This window comes from Dromaius novaehollandiae, chromosome 2 (assembly GCF_036370855.1).
Source record: "Dromaius novaehollandiae isolate bDroNov1 chromosome 2, bDroNov1.hap1, whole genome shotgun sequence".
NCBI classification, from domain to species: domain Eukaryota; kingdom Metazoa; phylum Chordata; class Aves; order Casuariiformes; family Dromaiidae; genus Dromaius; species Dromaius novaehollandiae.
Genome location: NC_088099.1, coordinates 98,175,883 through 98,193,364, shown reverse-complemented (window position 1 = coordinate 98,193,364; position 17,482 = coordinate 98,175,883). Strand labels below are relative to the sequence as shown.

The window sequence follows — 17,482 nt, the reverse complement described above, 5'->3', positions numbered from 1 at the left end:
CGTGACCATTTATGGCAAGGATGGTACATTTTAAGCTGCTGGGTAGCACTGAAACAGGTAAAAGAGGATAGGATCCTGCAAACTACCACACTGCTTCCCTGCTGCCCCAAAGGGACTCCCTCACAGCCTAGCTCCTAGCACTCACCATCTCCCCAGTCTCCCTTTGCTGTCCTTACCCACCTCACTGTAATTTTTGTTACAAATGACTGTTGCAGTGATGCTCAGAGCTCTGCTCTTTCCATTTGGCTTCTTATATGGTTCTCTCTATAATTTCTTGCATCCTTGCACAAGGTACGACCCCCATATTGCTAGACTAAATAGTGTAATTAGACCTGATGGAGTAATTGAGGTGGAATACTTTATACGATCAGTTTAGACTTTCCTTTTTCCTGCTTGCAGAATATCAGCATGCAGATCACTGTTTCCTGAAAATATTTCATTGTTTTTTTATTGCTTTAACTTGATACCTCTTTGAATGTTCTCCTCAATGGACTGATCACAGATATTTACAGCTTGAACAATGTTGCGGTTTACAGTGGTCTACAAAAAATTGGGGTGGTGTTTTATAGGTCTTCAACAGTGTGTGACCCAAGTACTTGCAATACCTAAACATTTGTGCACTAATTGTAAATTTGCTTTGACATTTGTGCAATCAAAACTTTGACTGTTCACACACTCACGGAAGATGGACACAAACAAGTGTGTGTATGTTTGAGGCAAACCAATTTTAAACGTGAATGTTTATCCCTAGAGGAAAAAATAACTGCAATTTTGATCCATTCAGAGTCCCCAGGTTTCTGGACATCTCGAAGTGAGAAGAATACGGTGCCACTTCTTGCGTCACTTCTGCAGCTGGCTGTCTCAGCAACCTGTATCACAAACGCCGCTCTTCCTTGTGCTTTCACCGCCGGACTGCATGGTAAACTGTCTCAAACCCACTCTTTTGTTGCTGAAAAAAAACAGGATGGAGCAAACAGGATAAAGTGGATATTGTGGCTCCAGCGCATGGCTGATCAGGAAGGGTAGAGACGGCATCTGTAGGGAAGCAAAGGGAAGTGGGTGAGCAGGAGCAGGGGCTGCACAGTGGAGACAGAGAAGTTGAATGAGCAGGGAAGGCTGCACCGTGGGGAGGGGAAACGGGGAGGTGGAGGCTGATGTAACCTCCACTGCTCATCAAGAGGAAATGCTATCGACACACGAGAGCAAAAAGACTTGTTTTGCATCTGCCTTCATTAAGGGATGGTTGACTGTGAGTTATGGATAGGTGAGACAGTCATTGGTTAGCTTGGAGGTTTTCCAGTCGGATAGGTCAGATGAGCTTTTTCTAGACTAAAGAAGCTGCTGAAACTGGCTCAGACCTATCAGTGGTACCCTTCAAAAACTTGGGAAGGAGGAGAGAAATACCAGGAAGAAGAAAAAAACATAAACGAATGCTTATTTTTAAAAGGGACGGGTAGGAAGGAGCAGGGAATTACTGAGTGCAATTTTGGCTCTCTCCAGTTCCCCTGATCAAGCCCCTTGTATGCCAGAAGTTCACAAGGAGTAAGAAAACAGAAGAGCTTTATCAAGAACAAATTCCAGCAGTCTAATCTCCTTCCACAGCAAGGTAATGGGCCTTGTCGTTTAGGAAGAAACAGTAGATGTCCTAAATCTGGATATTAGTAAGACTTTTGATACTACCTCATATGACAAAAATCTCATAAACAAAGAAGACAAATGTCTGAAACTACTGCAAGGTAGCAAAACTGGATATTTAACACCCCCAAGACCTTCAAACGATGACTAACAAAATGGAAGTCAAAATGGGTATTGAGCAGAGGTCTCCACAGTAATACCCTGGCCAGATTTAGGTCCAATATTTGCATTATCCAGCCTGGCATTCAGGATATACATATTGACTGTGGAAATAGCGCTATCCAGTGCTCCCACAAGTATTTTGTCTCTGGCTGAATTATTGAAAAATTCCATATTCCTTATGGTATAAGAAGAAACCAACAGTGAAGGAAAAAAAACTAAATGGAAAAAAACTAGAAAAATACACTGGAGGACTTGCATGCTCCTGAAAAATCACCTAAGATTTATTTCATAACCAGTTGTTTGAACATTAAAAGCAATTTTCTAATGACAAGGGGATTTTTTTCAACTCTTGCCAAGCTCAAATCAAGGAGTGTTTGCTTTAGAGCCTTTGTCTGCCAGAGAAGGATTGTTCCTGGCAAGTACTTTATATTGTATTAAGAAAACAGTCAAAATAAACAAGAATGTGAAAATTACCTTTAGAAAGTTATTTCAAGCCATCATGCAGAGTCTCAAACATTAAAGGACACAGTAAGGGCAAATTTGGTTGGTTCTAAAAATTATATTAGTAAAGTTGTCAAAATATCTGCTTCTTTAAGATTTCTTCCTGATTGAGAAAACTCTTCTGGATCCAAGGATCTGTGCTTTTTTGCACAGGGAATAAGGCTCAGTCATTACAATGGACAGGGAATGTTTCCTACTGCCCCCCATATGGCCATCCCAAACAAGGCTGCATTGTGCTTGTGCAAAAAATATTGATAGAGGTGCTAGCTCCTCTATTTCCACTATCAAAAACTAGAAGGAATTCAAAAAGGAAAAACTGCTGATCAAAGCAATGTTGTTAGTATGTTTAAACTTCTTTTGAGTTAACAACCTATCTACTGTATGCGACAGATGATAAGTTAAAAATACTTCAAGTATGTCATTTTTTCTTTCAACTTTAGAGTCCTTGAGCATTTTTTCATCTAGTAGCTTTGTTGTAAGACTTTTCCTTTGAATTCCTCTAGCTGACAAAAGCTTCTGTAGTATAACATGCCAGAAGCTCTTGCTATTAATCCCACTATAGCACTTTAATTGTAAACCAGATACGATAGCTCATTTTCAGTGAGCAGGGATACAGGTAGTGTCAGTAACGTATCTGAGATGCATTATGGTGTGAACTCTCAGACACCACTACAGGGTAACATGGGCAGAACAAAAATTAACACTAGTGTACTAAGAACGCAGGTACTAGCGCCAAACCACCCTTGTTCCCCTCATTTTAGGATTCCGGAATGGGCAAACATCGCCCAGACCAGTCGTGGGGAATATGGCTTCCTCAGGCTTGGAAGGTCTTAGGTGAAAAGGCAGATAGTCTCTGCTATTCCCACTCACAACACCACAGTATGTTGTGCCTCCCAGCAGTATGTGAAGTGCCAGATGTTACTGATGTTTTTTCTCACTTCTTTTCTCTGTGTGGGGGAATGCACCTATTGGATGGCTGTTATTTAATAGGTTGAAAATAAAAACTCACTGGCATGCTCTTAAAACGTATATAAACACAATGCATAACTTTATGAGGATGTTTAAGACAACAAAGTCAAAGAAATCCATCTTAGAGGTGGAGCAGGAAGTGGTAAAATGCTAAGGCAGTGGAAGCGAAGGTCTTAGACCTTCGCAGAAGTCCCAAGGAAGGGTCTGACTTCCATGCAGGTGAGTTTTGACCTAAGAACCTCCCGTTGCACTGGAAGATGGAGCTCAGCAAGCTGGTTGGGGGTAGATTTCTAATTAGCAGAAACCATGGAGTGTATCAATGGTAAATCTGGAAATACAGCATTCAAAATGGCATTTTAGGGAAGGCAGCAGAGAGTAGCAGGAAAGTATAGTTTAGCTTGCTGAGGGGATTTGCAGTAATCGGACAGAACCATCGAGACCCAAGGAGATGTCCTAAGCCCTGATGACTGCCTGCTCATGAACATCACCCGGCTGCAGCTCACTAGGGAGATGACGAGGGTGTGAAGGACTGACGGCAGGCCATTGCCCACCAGAAGGGGACAACCTCTGAGCCAGCACTGACTGAAAACAGCTAGGACAAAAGCTGCAGTGTGATGCAGCAAAGCACACGTATGAATGCTGCGATGAAAAATGATGCAGTCTAGCATCAGTAAGAAAGCCACTGGCACTAATCCCATCCTAGCTGAATTAGTTCATCAGTGAAGGCTGCACTATGGCTGCAGAGGCTTCAGAAAGAGCCACACTGCCCAGTCTCACAGGATCTGTCTCGTGCAGTTAGTCCTCATCCATGACCTGATCCCACACAAAGACTGGATCTTCCGGATAATGAGGAGCCATGTGTACAGTAAATGGCTTTGCCTCCGTTGCTAGCACTTCAGCCCATGCCATCTGGCCAGCTTGCCATGGGACTTCACAGAGAAACTGAAAAGAGATGGAGAAAGAATTGAGCCCTTGGGTCTCCATGGGTGAGTCATCTAGCTGCAGAGATGCAGTTTCTCCTTGCTGTGCATTGGCTTCATTCTCCCAATACAAATTACATTATTTTAGTGAATATGTCCTGATTTTTTGCCACTTCTCTGAGAAGAAAGGGTAGTGTGCTCTGGTCAGCAATGTTGAAAACTGCAGAGAGATCTAGTAAGGGGAGGAAAGGGGGTAGAAATGAATGTTGCCCTTGGTGGGATGAAATCCCTCAGTGTCAGTGTTTCCTTCTGGAAAACTGGATTGAATCTGAGTTTTGCCCAGTCTAGTACATTGGATGAGCCTGTAGTCAGCCTCCAGCTATATTACCATTTTGGAGCAAGTACGTGAGAACGTTTTTTAGTTCTTCCCTACGTTGTTATCCACTCCAGTAACAGGAAATAGTCTGTCATGCAATGGAGATGCCTGTTTGACAGGTATGATATGACAGCAAGAAGTCTACCTAAGAAATAGTTGTCCAAAGCCGAAAGGAAACATTCACCCCAGAAGTTCAGAGATAACCTCATATTGCTCCTGTTCCTTTCCATAACATAGCAGAAGGCTGGTTTCAAGCAGCTGGCACTTGACACTAAGCTGTCTTTTTACTAACTACTAACCACTCAATGTGTCTTTGCTTTGATGAGCCCCCTTCAAATTTATTGTCCAGCTTATAGAAGCTCAGTGCCCCTCCGTTAAGATTGGTATCCCTTGTCATCTTTTTCAATGTAATTAATGAAATGTTCCACAAAAGGCAGTAAATTCACAATCTTGTAGGCAACAAATCAATCCTGAATCTTCATGCTAATCTCCGCATAGGACCTGACCACATACTAACACGAATTGTCTTCTTTTTATTGGCTGTGTTTTGGAGAGGAGAATGTTTTACACCATAACATTCCTATTAACATGCTGACTCTAAATTCCTTTTTGACTTAACTGGAAGGGTTTAAAATGAGCATTATATCTTTCTGGCTCCAAGTCAGGAAAGTATTTGTATATGTACTGTATGAAATGTGGTCTTAACACATGCTACTGCCAAGCATATGTTTAGGTCATTTCATATATTTATGGAGAGGTGAATTTAAGCAGTAGCTTTAGTCTCTTCCTGAACAGAGACATAGTAGGTAACATTAATCTGGCCTGATTTCCCTACTGGCATCTATTTTTTCTGAGCCATCTGAACAGCTAGTAGAAGGGGGGAAAAAAAACATATTAAAACCTTACTAGCAGTGGTGTTTGTATGTAATGTAAATGTTTCCTCTGTTGTCTTTTGATAGTATTTGTAACACCGAGCTGTTAATTACAGTCTTGTTTAGTCTTGAACTAGCAATTATAGTTTGGTGTAATCTAACTCTTTAAACTGATTTTTAATTTTTATTTTACTAGTGTGTGATGTTGCATAAGCTTTTCATTAGTATTAGTTGCTGTTGACATCAAAATTAGCAAGTAAATTTAGCACAATACTCTAATGTGCAAATACAGTGCTTCTTAATGAGTCTTCAGAGGATTTTTTAGATCATCCCTTTTTCCCCCTTAAAACTGCAGCAGCAATACAAAGCTGCTTTACCTTCCACAGGTGCTGACTGCCATCGCGCATTCCCAGAGCTTTCTGCTGTGTTTCTGCACCAGCACAATACAATCTTCACAGTTCAAGCAATAAAACAATTAAGTAAGCTGTCATAATATTATGATAAGACAAATCCATCCACCTGGCCACAGTTCATTTGCCTTTTACAAGTCATCATCAGATTTTATATGGAACGTGTAAAAACAAAATGCTTTTGACAAGAGATGGAGGTGATCTTGCAGCCCTTTATTAATGTGGATGATGGCAATGGGAACAGGTGTAAATCATTGATACACTGCTGCTCATTATGGAGATCTTTAAAGACAGTAATAGGCACTTTTATAGCACATAGCATTGTCTAATTCCGCTCAAATAGAAATCAACCCATAGATTTGTGTGACATCCTGTCTTAGACACTTAGCAAGAAAATGATAGAGAACAAGGAGCTGAACAAAAGCCGATTACCTAACCTCTCCCGGGCCTGACAGCCTGTAGATTGCAGGTTATTATAGTGCTTAAATGATAGGGATATTTTTGATCTAAACTTTTCTTTATCTCATTGAAGATGAAGAGTTACAGATCAAAAAGCAGGGGATGGAGTTGAAGAGATAAAAGCCAGTTTAGTCTATCTGTATTACTTTATTTTGTCTTTGCTTTTTCAAAATGGCTTGTAACTGTTTCTCAAAATGCTCCTGCCTTTGCCTCGATAGTTCTGAATGCAATTTATTTTTAAGATTTTGATCTGCTCTTTCACCAACAGACTCACAGGAGAAAGATGAGGCAAGGTGCAGTAGCAGCTCCTTCTATCTGGAATAGATAATCAATATAATTCTTAGAGCAAGGAGAAGAACACACTTTCCAGTCCAACAGGAATGAGAAAATAATGAACAGGAAAACCACATCAAGCTAAAAGTGAGTAAGATGGACAGTGTGAACTAGATGTTTTTATGTGTTTGCGGCTGCCTCAGCACTGAGGGCAAATGCCTTTAAGTAACCAAGAGCTGATGCTGGTCCCATTTTTAATACGATGTTTAAAACAGTTGTAACAAGTATTTCTGGACAGTGACTGGGAGGATTGGTCGAATGACAAAATTTAGGATTCAAAGGTTGAGGTACTACTGGAATAAAACACAATTTGTCTAAAGTATATGCATATATCGCAGGAAAGTACTGCTTGCAAGATATTGGTTTGGACGCTATAAATATCATTAGGCTCGTTTCTGTGATCTTTGGCATCAGCGGAGTTGCAGCGGTGCAGCCAAGGTGAGGTTACGGCTTCTCTTCAGCACTGGATAGAAAGCCACTGCTGATGATAACTTCACTGCATTTCATCAGTTTTTTAGTTTCTTTGTGAAACCAGTATTCCTCACCCCCTGACCAGCTCCTGGGGAGCCAGGCTGGCTCTGCTTGCTAGCAGAACACGCACACACTTTTTCAGCTCTGTTAATTATTTGATGTAAACTGCCAGACAAAAAAATGCATAGTAGTGCCTCCTCCAGGAAGAGCACTCACAGCAGTGGGCTAAATCATTCCCTGAAACAGCTCCAAGACGGATTAATTTGGAGACAACTTCATCTTGCGTTTCAAATTCCTAATTCTCCTACCTTTATTTCTTTTTAAGTTACTGTCTTCTTAAAAGCTCACTGAAAGAAATCATACTGCAGAGAACCCCAAACCAGCAGAAACTTCTGCAGTTATAAAGATGGGACTCACAGGAGCGCTGGAAATTTGATGAATGGGGTTGTGCTTTATGAAGAAAGGAACAGAAATACTCTTAGGCAAGAAAACAATTGTCAGGAGAAACCACTGACATTATCTCACAGCTCTGGGCAAGAAAATGAAATCAAATTCACAAAAATACCTGACTAGAAACTGAAACATATGATACTGATAAGTGTGAACTGGAACAGCAATTATCTGCAGAGCTCACAAAAGCCTCATTTCCCAAACAGAAAAAGGGAAATGTTTCATGTAAAGACCACAGAAAAATCTGTGCAATTAGCTTGTCTGTACAGATGCTACTCAATTGAATTTAAATTAGGGAGCAACAACTCTTGTGCTTGGTGGGATTCAAGTACAATCTTCAAATGTAGATGATCAAACAACTGCATGATTTATCTATCAGATGTATTCAAAGAATCAAGTTTGAGGCTTGAATGCGCACATTGCTTCAAGCCCCTGAAGCAAAATGGAAATTCTACTCTTTATGATCATTTCTCCACCCTTTTTTTTTTCTTTAGAGGCTTTCTTTTGTGACTTGAGAGGGATTGCTCAAATTTCAAGTTCTCCTTTATTTCTGATTTCATTGCATGAATGACTTTACACTCTCATCTCCATCACACGCTGTCTACTCCAGCTGGCATTTGCCCCCCCCATGCACAAAGCCTGACACTCGCTCTCCTGGTCGGCTCTCAAGGTGTCAGTCTCGGAGGGGGCCAGGGTTTTCAGCGAGGAGGTGCGCTTCTTCAATTCCCGCTGACTTCAGAACTTGGCTGCTTCTCATAAGACTTTGCCTTAAAGCAATGCTGTGCACATAAGGGCATTATGAAGCTATTTCTAAAGGTTATTAATCTAAAGCTTTATGAGTTGTAGAAAAGAAACGTTTTTTTTCCCCCTAAGTATTTGGTTCTCTATGTGAAAATTGCTGCTCCCTTTTTTAATGGTCTTAATGGACAAATACTTTTTCCTCCTGATAATTATTCATTGTAAACAGACCTTTCCTAGGGCATTCAAGAAGATGAGAAAGCAAACCTGTAACAGATGTTAGTCACATTATTTAATGCATTATTGGAAGGCTCTCAGATATTATGGTGATGACTGCAGAATAAAAACCTATGTAGAATAGAAACTAGCAGCCAGCAGGCTTTTGAGCTGATTTGGAAATGAAAATAGAATTAAACAGTCCAACTGTGCAGCACTGGTATTCTGTTTGTTTGTACATAATCTGACGGGCTTTGCATTATATTCCAGCATACTTCTTTGCGCCAAATGCACTCTTAGTGTAACTCTATTGACTTTAATAGACTTATACAAGAGCTTAGTTCTGTATATTGTATGTCAGATGTTTTATGCATGCAGCGGCATTCCAAGGAGAAGATTACTTAAGGATAAAAATGTTATCTGTGTCTCAAGACATGGTCCATCTTCCAATGGAGACCCAAGAGAGCAAAAGAAAAATGTCAGCAAACTAAGAACTGGCAATGGACCAGGAAAAGAAGCTAAAATGCTTCATAAAATAGTAAGTTATTTTTCCACATTTCCTTTAGAAACAGTATTATGATGTTAGAGGGAAAGTTGTTTTGTGGGATTTTTTTGTTGTTTATTGTCTATTTAATTCACTTCTGTCTTCCTGATTAAAAGGCCTCAGTCAGCCACGGAGACCAATTAGGCTATGCTATAACAAGGATTACTGAACTGTAATTATTATTTATTCAAATCAGTGGAAGAATTACTGTGGCTTACGTTAAAGACAATAGAAGCTAATGGAGGGAGAAGCAGAAGAGACCAGCAGTGATTTCGACAGCACGTTGTCAGCCACACAAGCAGTATAAAAGCACCCATCTAACTGACAGCCTGAAATAGGGGCCTACTGATATTTGCTTGTGAGTCATTCGTTTCAAGCATATTTTCAAACACAACCTCTCTTTAAAGAAATATCCTTGGAAAAAGTGTATGTATGATACGTACACTGTAGAATTATTAATTGGTGGATGAAAGAAACTGGCAGGAAAAAAGCTAGAGACGTTATTTGCCTACTATATTCACTATATTTAAAATGTGGGGGGTTTTGCTCATTCACTAAAGGACTCAAGACTGCCTGAATGCTGAAAATTCCCATCTGCATTTTTAACCCACCAATTACTTGCAAGCCGCAATCCTACAATCCAAGATAATTTCAGTGGAATTTTAATTTCCCTGAAAGCTTACAACATTGCCAAAACAAAACTGCGTCCATCTGAACTGCCAGTCCGCCTAAGGGCCTGGTTGCCCGAATCTCCTTCCTTCCTCACGCACTGCAACTGAGGGACTATCACGGCTGGTGCAATCTACAGGGCCATCAGGGTGTATCGCAGGCATTTCCTCCCACCAAAAAGCTCGACCTAGAGATAAGCTGGCTGCTGTAAAATAAAGTAACAAAACAACAGCCAAGATTGCCGTTATTCTGATCTAGAATGAACCGCTTTAATTCAGTTTAACCAAAAAGTTTTGCTGGTCAATGCAAACATATTTCATTTCCAGTTTTCCCAACTGGGAAAAAAAAACAGATTTCTGCGGGAATTGTTTTGGCTTTTGGTTGTCCTTTCCAGAAACACAGCCTAATATCACTTAGAACTTTAAGTGTTAGTAATGTAAAGATGAGAGGCTAGCGTCTGAAACAGCAGAGATTTAAAGCTGCCACCTTCTTTCCAGTCCCCCCCTGCTCTCCCGGCTCTTGGCCACCAGGCTTGTGTGTCTGCTCCCCTGTTAAACAGGTTGCTCCTGACCCACGGGAGGGAGGGAAAGCGGGGCATGGTGGAGGTTCTTCTCCAGCAGGTCCCACCAGTGCCACTGAGTCATTTTAACAATGTGCGTGTTTTGCTGAGGAATAACCAATTTGTCAAATCACATTATAATTTTTTTTCTTTTTGATGCAGAAAAGACGTAATTGTTTTCTTCCTTGATTGCCTCTGCAGTCTCCAGTCGCATGCATTTCTCTACCTTCGCCACGTTATGTGCAGGCTGGCAGGGAGCGATCGGCACCTGGGAGGACGCAACCAAAGACCTGAGGGGCAGATTTGGCTGGGGCTTGGATGCCCAAATAAAGGTTCAACTTTTAGGCCACTGAAGTCTCCCGCACCCTGGTGGCTAGGGAATTTTGAATGGTGTGACTTGCCACAGGGCTCCACGGGCTAAATCTGCTTCTTTTTATGAAAGCACGGCAGCCACTTGTGGGCTAATGAAGTCTTGGGGCGCCAACGGTATCGTTGATCTGCATCACTGCTGCTTTGAAATTTGAGAGGTGAGTCCATTTACCTTTATCTCCACAGATATGTATCCAGATTCATTTATTGGAACTATGCAGACTAGCTTAACGATCGATAACAATTTCTGTACTATCATCAGTAGATCACCTTGACTCAAACCTGAGGATACAGGTAACAGCTGATAAAAGCTGATGTCCAGGTAGATGATTTGAAAACACTATTTCATACTGTTACTTTCATATAATGTGTCTGATTTTTTTGTGTCTGAGCTCCAAAGTGGTGCAACAAAGATTCTCTTCTGCTACATAATCTTCATCTGTTTTCTAAATCTTTCATTCAGATTTATGCAGATGTTCAGACTGCAGCTATGCAAAATTTCAGATGGTTGTAGACATACAAAACATGATCGCAAGTGTTTACATAAGCAAAATCCATCATCAACGCTGCCTTAAAAACCTGAGCTGTCTCCGCTTCATATCTGCATAGTTGGTTGATTAGCATTTGGTTTCTAACTTACCTCTTCAAAGTACAGTATGTGTACAGCTTGGGTCTTCTAAGGCAATTATGAGTTTATACACGCTAGCTGCAGTGGAACTTCAGCTGTCACAGTATGGATCCCACTTGTCCTTGAGCCTGCTTAGAAGGAAAGTGCTGATATACACTTCTGTGCTCTGAAAAATGCTCCTGAGTCCTACCAGCACACATTGCTCTGTTTCAGCCACTGCTGTTATAAAAGCCCCTTGGAGCAAAGACATCCTTTTTTATTTTTGTGTAGTACTTAGCATCGTAATGTCCTGGTCTGTGACTAGGACCCTGAGATGCAGTGGGAATAGAAACAATGTCATAATAAAGACACTTGGACAAATTCTGCTCAGCTGGCTTTCCCTCGCTGGTTTTTGGCTTTGCTCTTAATGAGGTCATGTGAAAGAAGCATTTATTTATTTATTCATTATTTTTGCATATGCACAAAAGGGTTCTGGAAGTGCACCCTCAGCACCTTTTACACAGCTACAAATTATCTTTGTAAAAATAACACTCAGCCAAACTGTGGAACTGCCACTCAAAATAAGTAGTTAAAAATACTCTCGGCAAATGAAAAGCTAGAATCACATTTCTATACCAATGAGATCCCCCTCCAGCACAGACTTGCTTGGGGAAAAAAGAGGGTCTTCATACAGAACTCATGAAGTCATCAGATATGAGCTCTGTCAGACTGCAAAAACTTGATAAATTCCAGAGCCTGAAGGCCAGCCATAAAATTTGTGCAGGAATATGGGGTTTCAAGTGACTTTCTTGACATTACAGAGAGAGCTGATTCTGGTGTGTGTAAAATTCCCTATATAGACACTCTGCATTCCTATCAATCAATAAATTGTATCTATTTTTCCAGCTATTTGTGTCTCCAATATTATATCATAATAAAAAGACTAGACTTATATTGGATATGAAATATTCAGATCATGCTCCCATCAACAGCTCTGTCCAAAAGTGAAGATGCAGCAAAAATTATTGCTGAGAATTCTCTCTCTGCCTGTTTTTGATCATAGGTTCTGTTCTCTGCTGTGATGCAAATGATGCATATCCTCTCCTGTTGCACTCCAAAGTGTTTCCTTGAATTGTAATAATAAACAAAATCTAAATACTCTGTGGAACTAGTGCAGCTAAAAGTTTTTAAATCATCTTGTGGGTAATGTTCTTTGTAAACACAGCACCGTACTCTGGAAAGGTGTAATGAGTCAGTCATTCAGGCCCCATACTGATTGGTTTTGTCAAGCATTACAACTTGGGTGATTGTCCTGAGGAGTGGTATTTTGTTTTGCTTTGTTTTTTCTTTTTAAGTATGAAGTAGCTTTTCACCTTGCTTTCTAAAAATGCGTCTACGTCTGTCTCACTTAGAGGTGTGATCTCAGCAGATTTCATGAGATGTGCTGGATTGCAGAGGAGATGCTCAGAAATGCAAAGTGGGAAGAGCTGTTACTGATGCTGGAGGCTGCATTGCATCCCCTCAAGGTCAGTGCTTGACAGATGTGGACCCCAGCAGCTCTCATCTGCAGCAGGGGGAGCGGGAAGCATTTTGCAGTACAGAAATTCCCACACCTGGAACCTGCTCCGGTACTGAATCAGTGCTCAGAAATGGCACGAGGTCCCATTCAAATGGTAAATGTGAGTAAAGAGTGAGCCCAAAGCTCAAGGAACTGAACTTAGGCTTGAAAGATTCAATGCCTGGGTTTGCCTTTTACCACCTTTCCTTCAGGAGAAAAACATACAAAGCAAAAAATTTCAAAACCCTTCAGCCACATATAGGAACCTTAAGTGAGCTGACTTACATATATAATGAGTGTCCACCTATCCTACTGAACTGTAGGGACTTGTCCTAGTTGAAAAGAATATATTAAAAAGAAGTCATTGACTAACTGTATTTTAGGAGTGTGACATCTGTTATATAGGGATAATACATCTTTGCCATTTCTCACAGAAAAGAGCATTCATTAGTATTTATCAGGCTGAGTACATCTCTAGATAATATTTTTTACTAAAAGAGGTAAAATGGAAGTCTTTTGTGTATATAAACTAATGCAAAACTCTTTTCCAAAAGCCAGAGCATCTCCCTTCGTCTTGCAGCCAAGTCACAACCAAATTCATTTCATCTCCTTAAATTCTGCATGTTGATTCATTTTGGCACACTAGCAGCGTTTCACAATTAGATACTCATTTCAGCAACTACACCTTACCTAAATATATTTATATGACAGTACAGACTACTTTTGTGAGATTTTACAAAATTGGCTAACTTGAGCTTTTCGACAACAACATAGGCATTCTGCATGGTTTCTGCCAGTTCTAGAAAAGAAATTATCTTCTGACAAGCAATTAGCTTTTGCTATTATTAAAATTATTCAATGCCTTTTTTGCCATCTGTTATGATATGTACTTTTCTTAAATGCAAAAAACTTGACACTTAAAGAACAGTGCAGGAGAGAGAGGTTCCTACATAGACAGGACTCACCTGGGGTGAAAAATAAAACAGACACCCAAAACTTTTTTTATATATTGCCAAAAGTGTGATGCCTTTGGGAGATAATTATATCCTCAAATGACCTTGAAGTGATCTTTTATTGGGCTGCTTTCTTCCACCAGGGATCTGACTTTATGAAATGCTACAAGCTAGGCCATTGTTTGTTAACAAAAGGAAACCTGTTTCTTCCTTCTTCCAGCCACAGGATTCATCAATAATAACTTGCAGCTGGTGTGTGTGTGCACTCCAGGGGGAGATGGCAGTTGTGTTGTCTGGCAGATGTGCATTTTATTTAAAAAGGAATTACAGTTTACTGAAATCCTAAAGGAACAAAGGTTAGCTGTTAGTGGCTAATTCCCTTTCTCTTTCTAAATAGTTATGCTGTTATCTATGACAATTTAGAGATGTTTTTTTCCAGGTCTTTTGGCTTCACAAATATTTATTTTTGAAAGCTTTAAGTGAGGTTGACATGTTAATGCTTTTCCTATTAAATGAGCATTGCCTTCATGTCATTTTTGTGGTTATAAAGCTAGTCACATCTCTCTCCTCCTGTGAGTCCCTCCAAGCACACCAAGCAGGGATCATGCTCACTGTCAGCAGTAGAGGTGAAATTCCCCCTATTTTTCCAAATAGGCTACAGCGTTTTGTAGAGCGACCGGTCTCAGCCCATAAACTCAGTTTGTGGTATCTCTGTCACCACCCTCGGGAGTCTATGACCAGGTCTCATATTTAAACGGTGGTTAGAAGAAACAAAACATTAGATAACTTCTAGGATTTAAAAAGCAGTTCATGATCATGTCTCTCTTACCTTAACATGACCCCTCGGATGGACTGTCCTCTCTGAGCCCTCACGAGGTTTGTGTGGCTTCTCCCAGGTAACGAATGCGTCTGAAAATATACCCTGGACTTTACCAGAGTTTTTCAGAGTTTGAGGAGTCGTTGATTATTCCTAAACAAATATTGCCTTCAGGCTCAGAAGTTTGATTCAGTGTCCTCAAGGCCACGGGACTGGCAGTGCCTTAATGACTCTTCAGTGTCAGTTAGCAGGCAGCTACCTCTAAGCTGAAGTTTTCTGAATCAAAACATGGCAGTTGTACAGAAAATATCTCCATAGCCAGGTCAGTCAACCTACAGTTTCTGTGGGTTATTGAACAGAAGAAAAACCCTTAACCTCCAAACTACAGAGCATGCACTATTCCAGGGAGGGAAAAAGAGTCACTTACATCAAACAAGAAGTTACATTTAATAATATCCTGGAAAATACAAATAACTGTCAGCCACAGGGTCTTTGGTCCAGAGCCAGCCTCTAGTCTGCAACTCATGGAGGCTGCTAGTAGCAGCATGACAGGTCAGCTAGACGCAGGTAAGCAATTTTCTAAATTGCAACTGCAAAGTCAAAGATACTGGTCACTGCCAGTTGCTTTTGGAAGAAAAAAACTACACAGGAGCTATGGGAAAACAAACAAGGTTGTTCGTCCTCACTTGCATACATTTTTAATAAATAAGATTGTAACGTGAGTTTTTCTCCTGATTCATGTTGGCAAACTTTCCTCTTTCTCACTGCAGCCTTACAAGTCTCTGAACACTGATTAATGTTGCCAGAGAACAACAGTGTTATCGACGATGTCAGATGTCCCTACAACTCAGACTCCAAATGGCAGCTGTGTGGGGCTTTTGATTCTCTGTCTTGAGATATATAGATTCTTTTGGATTTTAAGCATCTTAAATCTTTGGGGGTGGGGAATAAGAAAAAAAGGGGTTTTGATGTTAATATGGCATTAAGCCAGTATCACAAGATTTAATCCAGTCAACTACACTCCAAAGGTCAAAAAGAAGATAACTCTAGGAGGGAGACATCTGGAAAGGAACAGCATGGAAAGAAACAAACAAATGGCATTGCAAGCCTGTTTTTATAGCAAACAGCCAGAGTTTGGGCTATTGTTACAAAAAGATTGTGCCAGGAGGCAGACAAACGATGCTGCACAACAGCTTTATGTATTCTTTACTGTGAGCTGGCTATGGTTCTGTCCTGCTCCCCAATACTGAGTTTCTGGCTGAAATTGAAATGTGAATTTTGTGCAGAATAATTAAGTAAGCATGCACTGAAAAATCTTTCTCCCAGCTCCATTAAGAAAACTCCCATGTCTAGGCCTAGAGCTTTGGCAATCACTAGGAGATATACAGATGAGCACCTCTGACACTAAATTAGGCCTCTGCAAGTTCAGGCAGAATCTGGTAATTGCACAGCTGGAGGTCAGGAGATCCACGCAGTCCCCACTGGCACCAGAAGTCCCTCTGCCTTGGCTGAGGAAGGAGGACCTAATCGAATCTCTCCCTGCTGAGTGTGGCCATGGCAGGGAGGCTCTAGGCACTAATCTGCTACCAAGTTACCAAGCATCCCCTCTCGGAGCATGTCTTAATTAGCTGGGCTGCTTTTGCCTTATTTGGAAGACAAATTGAAAAACAAAACAAAAAAAGCCCAAAAAACCCAGGAATTAAAAGGTTTCAGGAACATTTAAGAAAACCTAGAGGACTGATGAACCTGATGAAAATTATGTATGTGAGTGCAATGAAAAACATGGAGTGCCTGGGTGAATGCCTGAATAATAGTGTATTCAGATCTCATATCTTAGGGAGGAAAAAAGGGGAAATGTTTAGTTATGACTGGCAGCTTTGCCCCAGCATAGTCCTCTAAAATAGGAAAAGATAAGCTGCAGACAAATGCAGCTGAAGTTGTCTCTCGCCTCTATTACTTCTGGATTTTTTCCATATAGAGAATTTTACATTCTTATGTGTATTCCATACCTGTGTAATTCCCAATTGCCTGGCTAGATCCTCATAAAGGCATTTCTAACTCCAGGAGTCCTGAACTTCAACGTAAGGATCTTGTTACAATGTCTTAGAGATTATCTGGTTAGACTAAGCACAGTTAATACCGGTTGCGTGTACTAGATTTGGTTCTGATGTGTCACACTGAAATGGTAACAGAAAGCCACAGATATGAACAAAATTCAAAAGCTTAAGTTAATGTTCTCTATGTCAGAATTAGAATCGTGTTTTACACCATTTTTACCATGGCTGAACAGAAATAGGGTGGCATGGTATCCAACCACGTCAACCTGCTTCTGCTCCAGAAGACTTGTCTTTCCCTTAAGCTTGCTTGTCTGTAAAACTTTTCTGTTTCACACATTTCTATTCTAAGTATTTTAACAACATTGGCTAATATTTTAGGAAATTGCTGTTACTAGTTGCACAAATCTTTGCCAAACATACGTCAATACTTATTACCATGTTTATGTTATTATTACATCTTCACCTTGCACTTCATTACTACCCAAAAGCAATTCTACGAACCCAAACATTCCAACTGAAGAACATACCATATCAAAGTTTTTCTCTCTGCCCAACAAATAAAACCATTATAACCTCATTAGGTAAGACAACAATTCCTGTATTCGAACATACAGCTCAACTCATTTGTGCAAAGCACATGTTGTAGACCTAAATACTCTATGGTTCCATTGCAGCATCAGCCAAAGGGGAGGCTACAGATTTTGTTGAGGTAAGACAGACTTCTTCAAAACTGCTCTTCTGAGCTGTTGTGGGAAATAGTTCTTTTAACACATGGGGGAGAGGCTGGGGAGGGAATGAGAACAGCAGGAGTTATATTTTGCCAGCCATAATTCAACC

The 17,482-nt window shown here is 40.5% G+C and overlaps 2 long non-coding RNA genes across 2 annotated transcripts; both read left to right on the top strand.

Moving 5' to 3' along the window:
• Positions 1-2,614: 2,614 nt before the first annotated feature.
• LOC135323539 (uncharacterized) lies at positions 2,615-10,113 on the top strand. The gene is made up of 4 exons (XR_003261188.2): positions 2,615-4,253; positions 6,573-6,724; positions 8,874-9,050; positions 9,173-10,113. It is a non-coding gene; the product is annotated as an uncharacterized LOC135323539 (long non-coding RNA).
• A 212-nt stretch (positions 10,114-10,325) lies between these two features.
• LOC112990923 (uncharacterized) lies at positions 10,326-15,840 on the top strand. The gene is made up of 3 exons (XR_003261187.2): positions 10,326-10,811; positions 12,673-12,786; positions 15,359-15,840. It is a non-coding gene; the product is annotated as an uncharacterized LOC112990923 (long non-coding RNA).
• The last annotated feature ends 1,642 nt before the right edge of the window (positions 15,841-17,482 follow it).